We start from the raw sequence: 17,688 nt of genomic DNA, 5'->3' as shown, positions 1-17,688 counted from the left end.
CGGGAGAGTCACCCAACATGCTCATGCTCGGGAGAGAAGTGACGCTTCCAATAGACCTGACTATGGAGAATCCAAAGTATCCTAGCTGTGATGAACCAAAAACAGACTACGCTGAAAAGCTACGCCAGAATCTACAACAAGCTCACGAACGGGCTAGCGAGTGTCTTAGGAAGAGTGCCAGGCGTCAGAAACGCAATTATGACAGGAAAGCTACCACCACTAATCTCAAGGAAGGACAGTTTGTTTGGTTATATGATCACAGCAAGAAGAAGGGGGTTTCCCCGAAATTACAGCTGCGATGGATGGGTCCTTACCTAGTGGTTACGAAGATCTCAGATGTTACGTTTCGGATTCAGCTGAGTCGCCGATCGAAAGCAAAGGTAGTACATGTAGATAGGCTCAAGCTGTACACTGGTGAAGATCTTCTTGCATGGGAGTATCGCCTTAGAGTTCCTGAGGAGGAATTTCCCTTTGCTGATTCTCCTAATCTTTCCCCTGAGGTCATACCAGAAGAGATCAGCCCTGCCAGTGATGAAACTTTGTCAGATGATCATCAACCCCAGCTTGATGAGACCCCTGCTGATGACCAACCCCAGCTTGATGAGAACTTGCCTGATGATCATCAACCCGGGTTCGATCTTCCCACTGATCTACCTCAGACTCCCGTGATTGAGAGTCGCTATCCCAGAAGAAAACGAAAACCACCAGATTTCTTTTATTAAATAAGAATTATCGACATAAATAATTATTTGTGTTTTGTTCTTCACAATTGCAGAATAATGTCTGAGGAGTGGAAGAAACCAGAGGACTTGGATGGGGACCGGCTTTACAAGTGCCGAGAATGTCTTTCCACGTTCTTGTACCACCGCAGCCTGATGCGCCATATCGGGGAGAACCATCGGGATGGATCCCGGAAGTGGAACTGCAAGACCTGCGTTTATTCCTCTACCAGGCGGGGGAATTATGAAAGGCACGTGGACGGACACCGAAAGGACGAACAGCGCACGGTTTCCAGAAGAGAGTCGAGCAAAGAAAGAGAACCGGTGGGCCGGGGCGGTGAAAGGGCAAAATCCCCAGATCGACGTTGTCCGGAGACGAAGAGAGACGACAGAGACCAGCCACAGGAAAACAACGCAGCCATTATAAGTGTACATCCAACTCCAGTGCCTAGTATTGATTCTTCCAGAGATGCCAGAGGCAAGCCTCTTGCCATGCTTAAGAGAGCCGCATCCCAGGATGAGGTGGTTTCGTCATCGTCATCAGCATCATCTTCGTACGAAGAAGCTGAGAGTGGAGGAGAGGGTGCCACTGGAAATGCGCGTACAGACAGACCGGTTTTCAAGAAAGCGAGAGTTGAGAAGAGGATTACGACGACCTTTACTATTGAAGGACGCGTAGTTCGTACGAGAAAGACGAAGGAGTTCTTCGACCGCTTCATTAAGTTAACACTAAGTCTTACTGGTTTACTTGATCTGTTTTGATTACAACTATAGGCCTCAGTTTACAATTTGCTTAAATCAGGTAGGCCTACTAGAGGTCAGGTTTTTTGTTGTTGTTGTAACTTAAGTATTACTAGTGATCTTACGAGAAAAGTGTTTTGATATTCTTTACATTTCCAAACATATTTTGGACATTGTTGATCAATGTCTTTGTATTTGTGATTACTTGTGTTATATAATTATATATCTATAAAAATAACAGGAAGAAGAGAAAAGGGCAAATGTGTAGCTTATTACGTTGATTTGCTTGGACTTTCTTATAGATTGGTTAGGAAAACAAGAATTAATAGTAAAAACCGTTTTACATGTTTTTAATGCCTATATTGTTGAGCTATGTTTAAAATGTCGTTTCGGTAGGTTTAGAACGAGGACGTTCTAGTCTAAGTGGGGGGTTGTGTGACGGAATGTTACAGTGTTTAACCTGAAGAGGGCGACATTTTGGTCAGATTGATATAAGTGATTTGATAACGCTGCGAACGGGCAGTCCGTGTTTTGTATTGATGCAGTAAGGAATGCAGTAAAGTAAGCTGAAAGATCAAACATCATTGTAAGTTGTCGTTATTTGTCTCGGATATTACTTTGATTGAAGTGATTGATGAATGCATGATTGAGATCCTCGTTGAATAGTTGTGAGTTGTGAGAGTCGACTGAGAGGGAGAGTTGACTGATTTATAAGACGAGACCTGGTTCGTGTCGTTCGGAATTGCTACCAAGTTCATGGAACCAGATCTCGTCACAGTATTAACCCCCACCCCCTTCTATATACTCTAGACGTTATATGCACCAAACGTTTAGGTTTGTTCTTGACATTTGTTGATATGCGCTCAAATAAGACCTTTTTAATGTCGGCTGCTAGAATTTTTGCACCCTGTATTGGATGAGGTATATAATAATCTACAGTTCATGTGATTTTCAGCAAAATTAAGGCAAATGGGAAATAGCGGCGACTGTATTAAAGCCCGAAACCCCCTCACTGATATACTCTACATGTTATGCGCTATACGTTTAGGTTTGTTCTGCCACATTGATTGATATGCGCTCAAATAAGACCTTTTTAATGTCGGTTTCTAGCATTTTTGCACCCCGTATTCGATGAGGTATATAATAATCTACATTTCATGTGATTTTCAGCACATTTAAAGCAAATGGGAAATCAGCAACGATTGTATTAACCCCCACCCCCTTCTATATACTCTAGACGTTATATGCACCAAACGTTTAAGTTTGTTCTGGACATTTGTTGATATGCGCTCAAATAAGACCTTTTTAATGTCGGCTGCTAGAATTTTTGCACCCTGTATTGGATGAGGTATATAATAATCTACATTTCATGTGATTTTCAGCAAAATTAAGGCAAATGGGAAATAGCGGCGACTGTATTAAAGCCCGAAACCCCCTCACCGATATACTCTACATGTTATGCGCTATACGTTTAGGTTTGTTCTGCCACATTGATTGATATGCGCTCAAATAAGACCTTTTTAATGTCGGTTTCTAGCATTTTTGCACCCCGTATTCGATGAGGTATATAATAATCTACATTTCATGTGAGTTTCAGCACATTTAAAGCAAATGGGAAATCAGCAACGAATGTATTAACCCCCATCCCCTTCTATATACTCTGGACGTTATATGCACCAAACGTTTAGGTTTGTTCTGGACATTGGTTGATATGCGCTCAAATAAGACCTTTTTATTGTCAGCTGCTAGACTTTTTGCACCCTGTATTGGATGAGGTATATAATAATCTACATTTCATGTGATTTTCAGCAAAATTAAGGCAAATGGGAAATAGCGGCGACTGTATTAAAGCCCGAAACCCCCTCACCGATATACTCTACATGTTATGCGCTATACGTTTAGGTTTGTTCTGCCACATTGATTGATATGCGCTCAAATAAGACCTTTTTAATGTCGGTTTCTAGCATTTTTGCACCCCGTATTCGATGAGGTATATAAAAATCTACATTTCATGTGATTTTCAGCACATTTTAAGCAAATGGGAAATCAGCAACGAATGTATTAACCCCCATCCTCTCTATATACTCTGGACGTTATATGCACCAAAAGTTTAAGTTTGTTCTGGACATTGGTTGATATGCGCTTAAATAAGACCTTTTTAATGTCGGCTGCTAGAATTTTTGCACCCTGTATTGGATGAGGTATATAATAATCTACATTTCATGTGAGTTTCAGCACATTTAAAGCAAATGGGAAATCAGCAACGATTGTATTAACCCCCACCCCCTTCTATATACTCTAGACGTTATATGCACCAAACGTTTAGGTTTGTTCTGGACATTGGTTGATATGCGCTCAAATAAGACCTTTTTATTGTCAGCTGCTAGAATTTTTGCACCCCGTATTGGATGAGGTATATAATGATCTACAGTTCATGTGATTTTTCAGCAAAATTAAGGCAAATGGGAAATAGCGGCGACTGTATTAAAGCCCGAAACCCCCTCACCGATATACTCTACATGTTATGCGCTATACGTTTAGGTTTGTTCTGCCACATTGATTGATATGCGCTCAAATAGGACCTTTTTAATGTCGGTTACTAGCATTTTTGCACCCTGTATTCGATGAGGTATATAATAATCTACATTTCATGTGAGTTTCAGCACATTTAAAGCAAATGGGAAATCAGCAACGAATGTATTAACCCCCATCCCCTTCTATATACTCTGGACGTTATATGCACCAAAAGTTTAGGTTTGTTCTGGACATTGGTTGATATGCGCTCAAATAAGACCTTTTTAATGTCGGTTTCTAGCATTTTTGCACCCCGTATTCGATGAGGTATATAAAAATCTACATTTCATGTGATTTTCAGCACATTTAAAGCAAATGGGAAATCAGCAACGATTGTATTAACCCCCACCCCCTTCTATATACTCTAGACGTTATATGCACCAAACGTTTAGGTTTGTTCTGGACATTTGTTGATATGCGCTCAAATAAGACCTTTTTAATGTCGGCTGCTAGAATTTTTGCACCCTGTATTGGATGAGGTATATAATAATCTACATTTCATGTGATTTTCAGCAAAATTAAGGCAAATGGGAAATAGCGGCGACTGTATTAAAGCCCGAAACCCCCTCACCGATATTTTCTACATGTTATGCGCTATACGTTTAGGTTTGTTCTGCCACATTGATTGATATGCGCTCAAATAAGACCTTTTTAATGTCGGTTTCTAGCATTTTTGCACCCCGTATTCGATGAGGTATATAATAATCTACATTTCATGTGATTTTCAGCACATTTAAAGCAAATGGGAAATCAGCAACGATTGTATTAACCCCCACCCCCTTCTATATACTCTAGACGTTATATGCACCAAACGTTTAGGTTTGTTCTTGACATTTGTTGATATGCGCTCAAATAAGACCTTTTTAATGTCGGCTGCTAGAATTTTTGCACACTGTATTGGATGAGGTATATAATAATCTACAGTTCATGTGATTTTCAGCAAAATTAAGGCAAATGGGAAATAGCGGCGACTGTATTAAAGCCCGAAACCCCCTCACTGATATACTCTACATGTTATGCGCTATACGTTTAGGTTTGTTCTGCCACATTGATTGATATGCGCTCAAATAAGACCTTTTTAATGTCGGTTTCTAGCATTTTTGCACCCCGTATTCGATGAGGTATATAATAATCTACATTTCATGTGATTTTCAGCACATTTAAAGCAAATGGGAAATCAGCAACGATTGTATTAACCCCCACCCCCTTCTATATACTCTAGACGTTATATGCACCAAACGTTTAAGTTTGTTCTGGACATTTGTTGATATGCGCTCAAATAAGACCTTTTTAATGTCGGCTGCTAGAATTTTTGCACCCTGTATTGGATGAGGTATATAATAATCTACATTTCATGTGATTTTCAGCAAAATTAAGGCAAATGGGAAATAGCGGCGACTGTATTAAAGCCCGAAACCCCCTCACCGATATACTCTACATGTTATGCGCTATACGTTTAGGTTTGTTCTGGACATTTGTTGATATGCGCTCAAATAAGACCTTTTTAATGTCGGTTTCTAGCATTTTTGCACGCCGTATTCGATGAGGTATATAATAATCTACATTTCATGTGAGTTTCAGCACATTTAAAGCAAATGGGAAATCAGCAACGAATGTATTAACCCCCATCCCCTTCTATATACTCTGGACGTTATATGCACCAAACGTTTAGGTTTGTTCTGGACATTGGTTGATATGCGCTCAAATAAGACCTTTTTATTGTCAGCTGCTAGAATTTTTGCACCCCGTATTGGATGAGGTATATAATGATCTACAGTTCATGTGATTTTCAGCAAAATTAAGGCAAATGGGAAATAGCGGCGACTGTATTAAAGCCCGAAACCCCCTCACCGATATACTCTACATGTTATGCGCTATACGTTTAGGTTTGTTCTGCCACATTGATTGATATGCGCTCAAATAGGACCTTTTTAATGTCGGTTACTAGCATTTTTGCACCCTGTATTCGATGAGGTATATAATAATCTACATTTCATGTGAGTTTCAGCACATTTAAAGCAAATGGGAAATCAGCAACGAATGTATTAACCCCCATCCCCTTCTATATACTCTGGACGTTATATGCACCAAAAGTTTAAGTTTGTTCTGGACATTGGTTGATATGCGCTCAAATAAGACCTTTTTAATGTCGGTTTCTAGCATTTTTGCACCCCGTATTCGATGAGGTATATAAAAATCTACATTTCATGTGATTTTCAGCACATTTAAAGCAAATGGGAAATCAGCAACGATTGTATTAACCCCCACCCCCTTCTATATACTCTAGACGTTATATGCACCAAACGTTTAGGTTTGTTCTGGACATTTGTTGATATGCGCTCAAATAAGACCTTTTTATTGTCAGCTGCTAGAATTTTTGCACCCCGTATTGGATGAGGTATATAATAATCTACATTTCATGTGATTTTCAGCAAAATTAAGGCAAATGGGAAATAGCGGCGACTGTATTAAAGCCCGAAACCCCCTCACCGATATACTCTACATGTTATGCGCTATACGTTTAGGTTTGTTCTGCCACATTGATTGATATGCGCTCAAATAAGACCTTTTTAATGTCGGTTTCTAGCATTTTTGCACCCCGTATTCGATGAGGTATATAATAATCTACATTTCATGTGAGTTTCAGCACATTTAAAGCAAATGGGAAATCAGCAACGAATGTATTAACCCCCATCCCCTTCTATATACTCTGGACGTTATATGCACCAAACGTTTAGGTTTGTTCTGGACATTGGTTGATATGCGCTCAAATAAGACCTTTTTATTGTCAGCTGCTAGACTTTTTGCACCCTGTATTGGATGAGGTATATAATAATCTACATTTCATGTGATTTTCAGCAAAATTAAGGCAAATGGGAAATAGCGGCGACTGTATTAAAGCCAGAAACCCCCTCACCGATATACTCTACATGTTATGCGCTATACGTTTAGGTTTGTTCTGCCACATTGATTGATATGCGCTCAAATAAGACCTTTTTAATGTCGGTTTCTAGCATTTTTGCACCCCGTATTCGATGAGGTATATAAAAATCTACATTTCATGTGAGTTTCAGCACATTTAAAGCAAATGGGAAATAAGCAACGATTGTATTAACCCCCACCCCCTTCTATATACTCTAGACGTTATATGCACCAAACGTTTAGGTTTGTTCTGGACATTGGTTGATATGCGCTCAAATAAGACCTTTTTAATGTCGGCTGCTAGAATTTTTGCACCCTGTATTGGATGAGGTATATAATAATCTACATTTCATGTGATTTTCAGCAAAATTAAGGCAAATGGGAAATAGCGGCGACTGTATTAAAGCCCGAAACCCCCTCACTGATATACTCTACATGTTATGCGCTATACGTTTAGGTTTGTTCTGCCACATTGATTGATATGCGCTCAAATAAGACCTTTTTAATGTCGGTTTCTAGCATTTTTGCATCCCGTATTCGATGAGGTATATAATAATCTACATTTCATGTGATTTTCAGCACATTTAAAGCAAATGGGAAATCAGCAACGAATGTATTAACCCCCATCCCCTTCTATATACTCTGGACGTTATATGCACCAAAAGTTTAAGTTTGTTCTGGACATTGGTTGATATGCGCTCAAATAAGACCTTTTTAATGTCGGCTGCTAAAATTTTTGCACCCTGTATTCGATGAGGTATATAATAATCTACATTTCATGTGAGTTTCAGCACATTTAAAGCAAATGGGAAATCAGCAACGATTGTATTAACCCCCACCCCCTTCTATATACTCTAGACGTTATATGCACCAAACCTTTAGGTTTGTTCTGGACATTGGTTAATATGCGCTCAAATAAGACCTTTTTAATGTCGGCTGCTAGTATTTTTGCACCCCGTATTCGATGAGGTATATAATAATCTACATTTCATGTGAGTTTCAGCACATTTAAAGCAAATGGGAAATCAGCAACGATTGTATTAACCCCCATCCCCTTCTATATACTCTGGACGTTATATGCACCAAAAGTTTAAGTTTGTTCTGGACATTGGTTGATATGCGCTCAAATAAGACCTTTTTAATGTCGGCTGCTAAAATTTGTGCACCCTGTATTCGATGAGGTATATAATAATCTACATTTCATGTGAGTTTCAGCACATTTAAAGCAAATGGGAAATCAGCAACGATTGTATTAACCCCCACCCCCTTCTATATACTCTAGACGTTATATGCACCAAACGTTTAGGTTTGTTCTGGACATTGGTTGATATGCGCTTAAATAAAACCTTTTTAATTTCGGTTTCTAGCATTTTTGCACCCTGTATTCGATGAGGTATATAAAAATCTACATTTCATGTGAGTTTCAGCACATTTAAAGCAAATGGGAAATCAGCAACGAATGTATTAACCCCCATCCCCTTCTATATACTCTGGACGTTATATGCACCAAACGTTTAGGTTTGTTCTGGACATTGGTTGATATGCGCTCAAATAAGACCTTTTTATTGTCAGCTGCTAGACTTTTTGCACCCTGTATTGGATGAGGTATATAATAATCTACATTTCATGTGATTTTCAGCAAAATTAAGGCAAATGGGAAATAGCGGCGACTGTATTAAAGCCCGAAACCCCCTCACCGATATACTCTACATGTTATGCGCTATACGTTTAGGTTTGTTCTGCCACATTGATTGATATGCGCTCAAATAAGACCTTTTTAATGTCGGTTTCTAGCATTTTTGCACCCCGTATTCGATGAGGTATATAATAATCTACATTTCATGTGATTTTCAGCACATTTTAAGCAAATGGGAAATCAGCAACGAATGTATTAACCCCCATCCCCTCTATATACTCTGGACGTTATATGCACCAAAAGTTTAAGTTTGTTCGGGACATTGGTTGATATGCGCTTAAATAAGACCTTTTTAATGTCGGCTGCTAGAATTTTTGCACCCTGTATTGGATGAGGTATATAATAATCTACATTTCATGTGAGTTTTAGCACATTTAAAGGAAATGGGAAATCAGCAACGATTGTATTATCCCCCACCCCCTTCTATATACTCTAGACGTTATATGCACCAAACGTTTAGGTTTGTTCTGGACATTGGTTGATATGCGCTCAAATAAGACCTTTTTATTGTCAGCTGCTAGAATTTTTGCACCCCGTATTGGATGAGGTATATAATGATCTACAGTTCATGTGATTTTCAGAAAAATTAAGGCAAATGGGAAATAGCGGCGACTGTATTAAAGCCCGAAACCCCCTCACCGATATACTCTACATGTTATGCGCTATACGTTTAGGTTTGTTCTGCCACATTGATTGATATGCGCTCAAATAAGACCTTTTTAATGTCGGTTTCTAGCATTTTTGCACCCCGTATTCGATGAGGTATATAATAATCTACATTTCATGTGAGTTTCAGCACATTTAAAGCAAATGGGAAATCAGCAACGAATGTATTAACCCCCATCCCCTTCTATATACTCTGGACGTTATATGCACCAAACGTTTAGGTTTGTTCTGGACATTGGTTGATATGCGCTCAAATAAGACCTTTTTATTGTCAGCTGCTAGACTTTTTGCACCCTGGATTGGATGAGGTATATAATAATCTACATTTCATGTGATTTTCAGCAAAATTAAGGCAAATGGGAAATAGCAGCGACTGTATTAAAGCCCGAAACCCCCTCACCGATATACTCTACATGTTATGCGCTATACGTTTAGGTTTGTTCTGCCACATTGATTGATATGCGCTCAAATAAGACCTTTTTAATGTCGGTTTCTAGCATTTTTGCACCCCGTATTCGATGAGGTATATAAAAATCTACATTTCATGTGAGTTTCAGCACATTTAAAGCAAATGGGAAATAAGCAACGATTGTATTAACCCCCACCCCCTTCTATATACTCTAGACGTTATATGCACCAAACGTTTAGGTTTGTTCTGGACATTGGTTGATATGCGCTCAAATAAGACCTTTTTAATGTCGGCTGCTAGAATTTTTGCACCCTGTATTGGATGAGGTATATAATAATCTACATTTCATGTGATTTTCAGCAAAATTAAGGCAAATGGGAAATAGCGGCGACTGTATTAAAGCCCGAAACCCCCTCACTGATATACTCTACATGTTATGCGCTATACGTTTAGGTTTGTTCTGCCACATTGATTGATATGCGCTCAAATAAGACCTTTTTAATGTCGGTTTCTAGCATTTTTGCACCCCGTTTTCGATGAGGTATATATAATCTACATTTCATGTGATTTTCAGCACATTTAAAGCAAATGGGAAATCAGCAACGATTGTATTAACCCCCACCCCCTTCTATATACTCTAGACGTTATATGCACCAAACGTTTAGGTTTGTTCTGGACATTTGTTGATATGCGCTCAAATAAGACCTTTTTAATGTCGGCTGCTAGAATTTTTGCACCCTGTATTGGATGAGGTATATAATAATCTACATTTCATGTGATTTTCAGCAAAATTAAGGCAAATGGGAAATAGCGGCGACTCTATTAAAGCCCGAAACCCCCTCACTGATATACTCTACATGTTATGCGCTATACGTTTAGGTTTGTTCTGCCACATTGATTGATATGCGCTCAAATAAGACCTTTTTAATGTCGGTTTCTAGCATTTTTGCACCCCGTATTCGATGAGGTATATAATAATCTACATTTCATGTGATTTTCAGCACATTTTAAGCAAATGGGAAATCAGCAACGATTGTATTAACCCCCACCCCCTTCTATATACTCTAGACGTTATATGCACCAAACGTTTAGGTTTGTTCTGGACATTTGTTGATATGCGCTCAAATAAGACCTTTTTAATGTCGGCTGCTAGAATTTTTGCACCCTGTATTGGATGAGGTATATAATAATCTACATTTCATGTGATTTTCAGCAAAATTAAGGCAAATGGGAAATAGCGGCGACTGTATTAAAGCCCGAAACCCCCTCACCGATATACTCTACATGTTATGCGCTATACGTTTAGGTTTGTTCTGCCACATTGATTGATATGCGCTCAAATAAGACCTTTTTAATGTCGGTTTCTAGCATTTTTGCACCCCGTATTCGATGAGGTATATAATAATCTACATTTCATGTGATTTTCAGCACATTTTAAGCAAATGGGAAATCAGCAACGATTGTATTAACCCCCACCCCCTTCTATATACTCTAGACGTTATATGCACCAAACGTTTAGGTTTGTTCTGGACATTTGTTGATATGCGCTCAAATAAGACCTTTTTAATGTCGGCTGCTAGACTTTTTGCACCCTGTATTGGATGAGGTATATAATAATCTACATTTCATGTGATTTTCAGCAAAATTAAGGCAAATGGGAAATAGCGGCGACTGTATTAAAGCCCGAAACCCCCTCACCGATATACTCTACATGTTATGCGCTATACGTTTAGGTTTGTTCTGCCACATTGATTGATATGCGCTCAAATAAGACCTTTTTAATGTCGGTTTCTAGCATTTTTGCACCCCGTATTCGATGAGGTATATAATAATCTACATTTCATGTGATTTTCAGCACATTTTAAGCAAATGGGAAATCAGCAACGAATGTATTAACCCCCACTCCCTCTATATACTCTGGACGTTATATGCACCAAAAGTTTAAGTTTGTTCTGGACATTGGTTGATATGCGCTTAAATAAGACCTTTTTAATGTCGGCTGCTAGTATTTTTGCACCCTGTATTCGATGAGGTATATAATAATCTACATTTCATGTGAGTTTCAGCACATTTAAAGCAAATGGGAAATCAGCAACGATTGTATTAACCCCCACCCCCTTCTATATACTCTAGACGTTATATGCACCAAACGTTTAGGTTTGTTCTGGACATTGGTTGATATGCGCTCAAATAAGACCTTTTTATTGTCAGCTGCTAGAATTTTTGCACCCCGTATTGGATGAGGTATATAATGATCTACAGTTCATGTGATTTTCAGCAAAATTAAGGCAAATGGGAAATAGCGGCGACTGTATTAAAGCCCGAAACCCCCTCACCGATATACTCTACATGTTATGCGCTATACGTTTAGGTTTGTTCTGCCACATTGATTGATATGCGCTCAAATAAGACCTTTTTAATGTCGGTTACTAGCATTTTTGCACCCTGTATTCGATGAGGTATATAATAATCTACATTTCATGTGAGTTTCAGCACATTTAAAGCAAATGGGAAATCAGCAACGAATGTATTAACCCCCATCCCCTTCTATATACTCTGGACGTTATATGCACAAAAAGTTTAAGTTTGTTCTGGACATTGGTTGATATGCGCTCAAATAAGACCTTTTTAATGTCGGCTGCTAAAATTTTTGCACCCTGTATTCGATGAGGTATATAATAATCTACATTTCATGTGAGTTTCAGCACATTTAAAGCAAATGGGAAATCAGCAACGATTGTATTAACCCCCACCCCCTACTATATACTCTAGACGTTATATGCACCAAACGTTTAGGTTTGTTCTGGACATTGGTTGATATGCGCTCAAATAAGACCTTTTTAATGTCGGCTGCTAGTATTTTTTCACCCCGTATTCGATGAGGTATATAATAATCTACATTTCATGTGAGTTTCAGCACGTTTAAAGCAAATGGGAAATCAGCAACGAATTTATTAACCCCCATCCCCTTTTATATACTCTAGACTTTACATAAGACCTTTTTAATGTCGGCTGCTAGAATTTTTGCACCCTGTATTGGATGAGGTATATAATAATCTACATTTCATGTGATTTTCAGCAAAATTAAGGCAAATGGGAAATAGCGGCGACTGTATTAAAGCCCGAAACCCCCTCACCGATATTTTCTACATGTTATGCGCTATACGTTTAGGTTTGTTCTGCCACATTGATTGATATGCGCTCAAATAAGACCTTTTTAATGTCGGTTTCTAGCATTTTTGCACCCTGTATTGGATGAGGTATATAATAATCTACAGTTCATGTGATTTTCAGCAAAATTAAGGCAAATGGGAAATAGCGGCGACTGTATTAAAGCCCGAAACCCCCTCACTGATATACTCTACATGTTATGCGCTATACGTTTAGGTTTGTTCTGCCACATTGATTGATATGCGCTCAAATAAGACCTTTTTAATGTCGGTTTCTAGCATTTTTGCACCCCGTATTCGATGAGGTATATAATAATCTACATTTCATGTGATTTTCAGCACATTTAAAGCAAATGGGAAATCAGCAACGATTGTATTAACCCCCACCCCCTTCTATATACTCTAGACGTTATATGCACCAAACGTTTAGGTTTGTTCTGGACATTTGTTGATATGCGCTCAAATAAGACCTTTTTAATGTCGGCTGCTAGAATTTTTGCACCCCGTATTGGATGAGGTATATAATAATCTACATTTCATGTGATTTTCAGCAAAATTAAGGCAAATGGGAAATAGCGGCGACTGTATTAAAGCCCGAAACCCCCTCACTGATATACTCTACATGTTATGCGCTATACGTTTAGGTTTGTTCTGCCACATTGATTGATATGCGCTCAAATAAGACCTTTTTAATGTCGGTTTCTAGCATTTTTGCACCCCGTATTCGATGAGGTATATAATAATCTACATTTCATGTGATTTTCAGCACATTTTAAGCAAATGGGAAATCAGCAACGAATGTATTAACCCCCATCCCCTCTATATACTCTGGACGTTATATGCACCAAAAGTTTAAGTTTGTTCTGGACATTGGTTGATATGCGCTTTAATAAGACCTTTTTAATGTCGGCTGCTAGAATTTTTGCACCCTGTATTCGATGAGGTATATAATAATCTACATTTCATGTGAGTTTCAGCACATTTAAAGCAAATGGGAAATCAGCAACGATTGTATTAACCCCCACCCCCTTCTATATACTCTAGACGTTATATGCACCAAACGTTTAGGTTTGTTCTGGACATTGGTTGATATGCGCTCAAATAAGACCTTTTTATTGTCAGCTGCTAGAATTTTTGCACCCCGTATTGGATGAGGTATATAATGATCTACAGTTCATGTGATTTTCAGCAAAATTAAGGCAAATGGGAAATAGCGGCGACTGTATTAAAGCCCGAAACCCCCTCACCGATATACTCTACATGTTATGCGCTATACGTTTAGGTTTGTTTTGCCACATTGATTGATATGCGCTCAAATAGGACCTTTTTAATGTCGGTTACTAGCATTTTTGCACCCTGTATTCGATGAGGTATATAATAATCTACATTTCATGTGAGTTTCAGCACATTTAAAGCAAATGGGAAATCAGCAACGAATGTATTAACCCCCATCCCCTTCTATATACTCTGGACGTTATATGCACAAAAAGTTTAAGTTTGTTCTGGACATTGGTTGATATGCGCTCAAATAAGACCTTTTTAATGTCGGCTGCTAAAATTTTTGCACCCTGTATTCGATGAGGTATATAATAATCTACATTTCATGTGAGTTTCAGCACATTTAAAGCAAATGGGAAATCAGCAACGATTGTATTAACCCCCACCCCCTACTATATACTCTAGACGTTATATGCACCAAACGTTTAGGTTTGTTCTGGACATTGGTTGATATGCGCTCAAATAAGACCTTTTTAATGTCGGCTGCTAGTATTTTTGCACTCCGTATTCGATGAGGTATATAATAATCTACATTTCATGTGAGTTTCAGCACGTTTAAAGCAAATGGGAAATCAGCAACGAATTTATTAACTCCCATCCCCTTTTATATACTCTAGACTTTATATGCACCAAACGTTTAGGTTTGTTCTGGACATTGGTTGATATGCGCTTAAATAAAACCTTTTTAATGTCGGTTTCTAGCATTTTTGCACCCCGTATTCGATGAGGTATATAAAAATCTACATTTCATGTGAGTTTCAGCACATTTAAAGCAAATGGGAAATCAGCAACGAATGTATTAACCCCAATCCCCTTCTATATACTCTGGACGTTATATGCACCAAACGTTTAGGTTTGTTCTGGACATTGGTTGATATGCGCTCAAATAAGACCTTTTTATTGTCAGCTGCTAGACTTTTTGCACCCTGTATTGGATGAGGTATATAATAATCTACATTTCATGTGATTTTCAGCAAAATTAAGGCAAATGGGAAATAGCGGCGACTGTATTAAAGCCCGAAACCCCCTCACCGATATACTCTACATGTTATGCGCTATACGTTTAGGTTTGTTCTGCCACATTGATTGATATGCGCTCAAATAAGACCTTTTTAATGTCGGTTTCTAGCATTTTTGCACCCCGTATTCGATGAGGTATATAATAATCTACATTTCATGTGATTTTCAGCACATTTAATGCAAATGGGAAATCAGCAACGATTGTATTAACCCCCACCCCCTTCTATATACTCTAGACGTTATATGCACCAAACGTTTAGGTTTGTTCTGGACATTTTTTGATATGCGCTCAAATAAGACCTTTTTAATGTCGGCTTCTAGAATTTTTGCACCCTGTATTGGATGAGGTATATAATAATCTACATTTCATGTGAGTTTCAGCACGTTTAAAGCAAATGGGAAATCAGCAACGAATTTATTAACCCCCATCCCCTTTTATATACTCTAGACTTTATATGCACCAAACGTTTAGGTTTGTTCTGGACATTGGTTGATATGCGCTCAAATAAGACCTTTTTAATGTCGGCTGCTAAAATTTTTGCACCCTGTATTCGATGAGGTATATAATAATCTACATTTCATGTGAGTTTCAGCACATTTAAAGCAAATGGGAAATCAGCAACGATTGTATTAACCCCCACCCCCTACTATATACTCTAGACGTTATATGCACCAAACGTTTAGGTTTGTTCTGGACATTGGTTGATATGCGCTCAAATAAGACCTTTTTAATGTCGGCTGCTAGTATTTTTGCACCCCGTATTCGATGAGGTATATAATAATCTACATTTCATGTGAGTTTTAGCACGTTTAAAGCAAATGGGAAATAGCGGCGACTGTATTAAAGCCCGAAACCCCCTCACTGATATACTCTACATGTTATGCGCTATACGTTTAGGTTTGTTCTGCCACATTGATTGATATGCGCTCAAATAAGACCTTTTTAATGTCGGTTACTAGCATTTTTGCACCCTGTATTCGATGAGGTATATAATAATCTACATTTCATGTGAGTTTCAGCACATTTAAAGCAAATGGGAAATCAGCAACGAATGTATTAACCCCCATCCCCTTCTATATACTCTGGACGTTATATGCACAAAAAGTATAAGTTTGTTCTGGACATTGGTTGATATGCGCTCAAATAAGACCTTTTTAATGTCGGCTGCTAAAATTTTTGCACCCTGTATTCGATGAGGTATATAATAATCTACATTTCATGTGAGTTTCAGCACATTTAAAGCAAATGGGAAATCAGCAACGATTGTATTAACCCCCACCCCCTACTATATACTCTAGACGTTATATGCACCAAACGTTTAGGTTTGTTCTGGACATTGGTTGATATGCGCTCAAATAAGACCTTTTTAATGTCGGCTGCTAGTATTTTTGCACCCCGTATTCGATGAGGTATATAATAATCTACATTTCATGTGAGTTTTAGCACGTTTAAAGCAAATGGGAAATCAGCAACGAATTTATTAACCCCCATCCCCTTTTATATACTCTAGACTTTATATGCACCAAACATTTAGGTTTGTTCTGGACATTGGTTGATATACGCTCAAATAAGACCTTTTTATTGTCAGCTGCTAGACTTTTTGCACCCTGTATTGGATGAGGTATATAATAATCTACATTTCATGTGATTTTCAGCAAAATTAAGGCAAATGGGAAATAGCGGCGACTGTATTAAAGCCCGAAACCCCCTCACTGATATACTCTACATGTTATGCGCTATACGTTTAGGTTTGTTCTGCCACATTGATTGATATGCGCTCAAATAAGACCTTTTTATTGTCGGTTTCTAGCATTTTTGCACCCCGTATTCGATGAGGTATATAATAATCTACATTTCATGTGATTTTCAGCACATTTAAAGCAAATGGGAAATCAGCAACGATTGTATTAACCCCCACCCCCTTCTATATACTCTAGACGTTATATGCACCAAACGTTTAGGTTTGTTCTTGACATTTGTTGATATGCGCTCAAATAAGACCTTTTTAATGTCGGCTGCTAGAATTTTTGCACCCTGTATTGGATGAGGTATATAATAATCTACAGTTCATGTGATTTTCAGCAAAATTAAGCCCGAAACCCCCTCACTGATATACTCCCCAATAAACAAAATCACGTGAAAATCACGTCAATATCAAGTTATCGACTTGAGGAGAGTTACGTTCTTCAAACACCTGACATTTACGTAAATGTGTTAATACGTTAATTGCACTAGGTAACTTAAAACACACGTACACTAAATCACGCAATTGTCACTGCAATATCACCATTATAATAACGTGATTATCCCTACCTTGGAGACCATGGTTTGTAAACCTAATACTCCCGTGTTTGTTTGGTTATGAAATTACATCTTCATAAACAAAATTATCGCGTCACAGAAACACGTAAAGCGTTAGTGATAGTTTTAGTCAAAATATCTGCGTGAAATTCACGTGAATATTACGAGGCTGACTTGAGATGAATCATGTT

The sequence above is a fragment of the Strongylocentrotus purpuratus genome, unplaced genomic scaffold (genome assembly GCF_000002235.5).
Source record: "Strongylocentrotus purpuratus isolate Spur 01 unplaced genomic scaffold, Spur_5.0 spur5_scaffold_21, whole genome shotgun sequence".
In the NCBI taxonomy this organism is placed as follows: Eukaryota; Metazoa; Echinodermata; class Echinoidea; order Camarodonta; family Strongylocentrotidae; genus Strongylocentrotus; species Strongylocentrotus purpuratus.
This window is presented reverse-complemented; position numbering follows the sequence as displayed.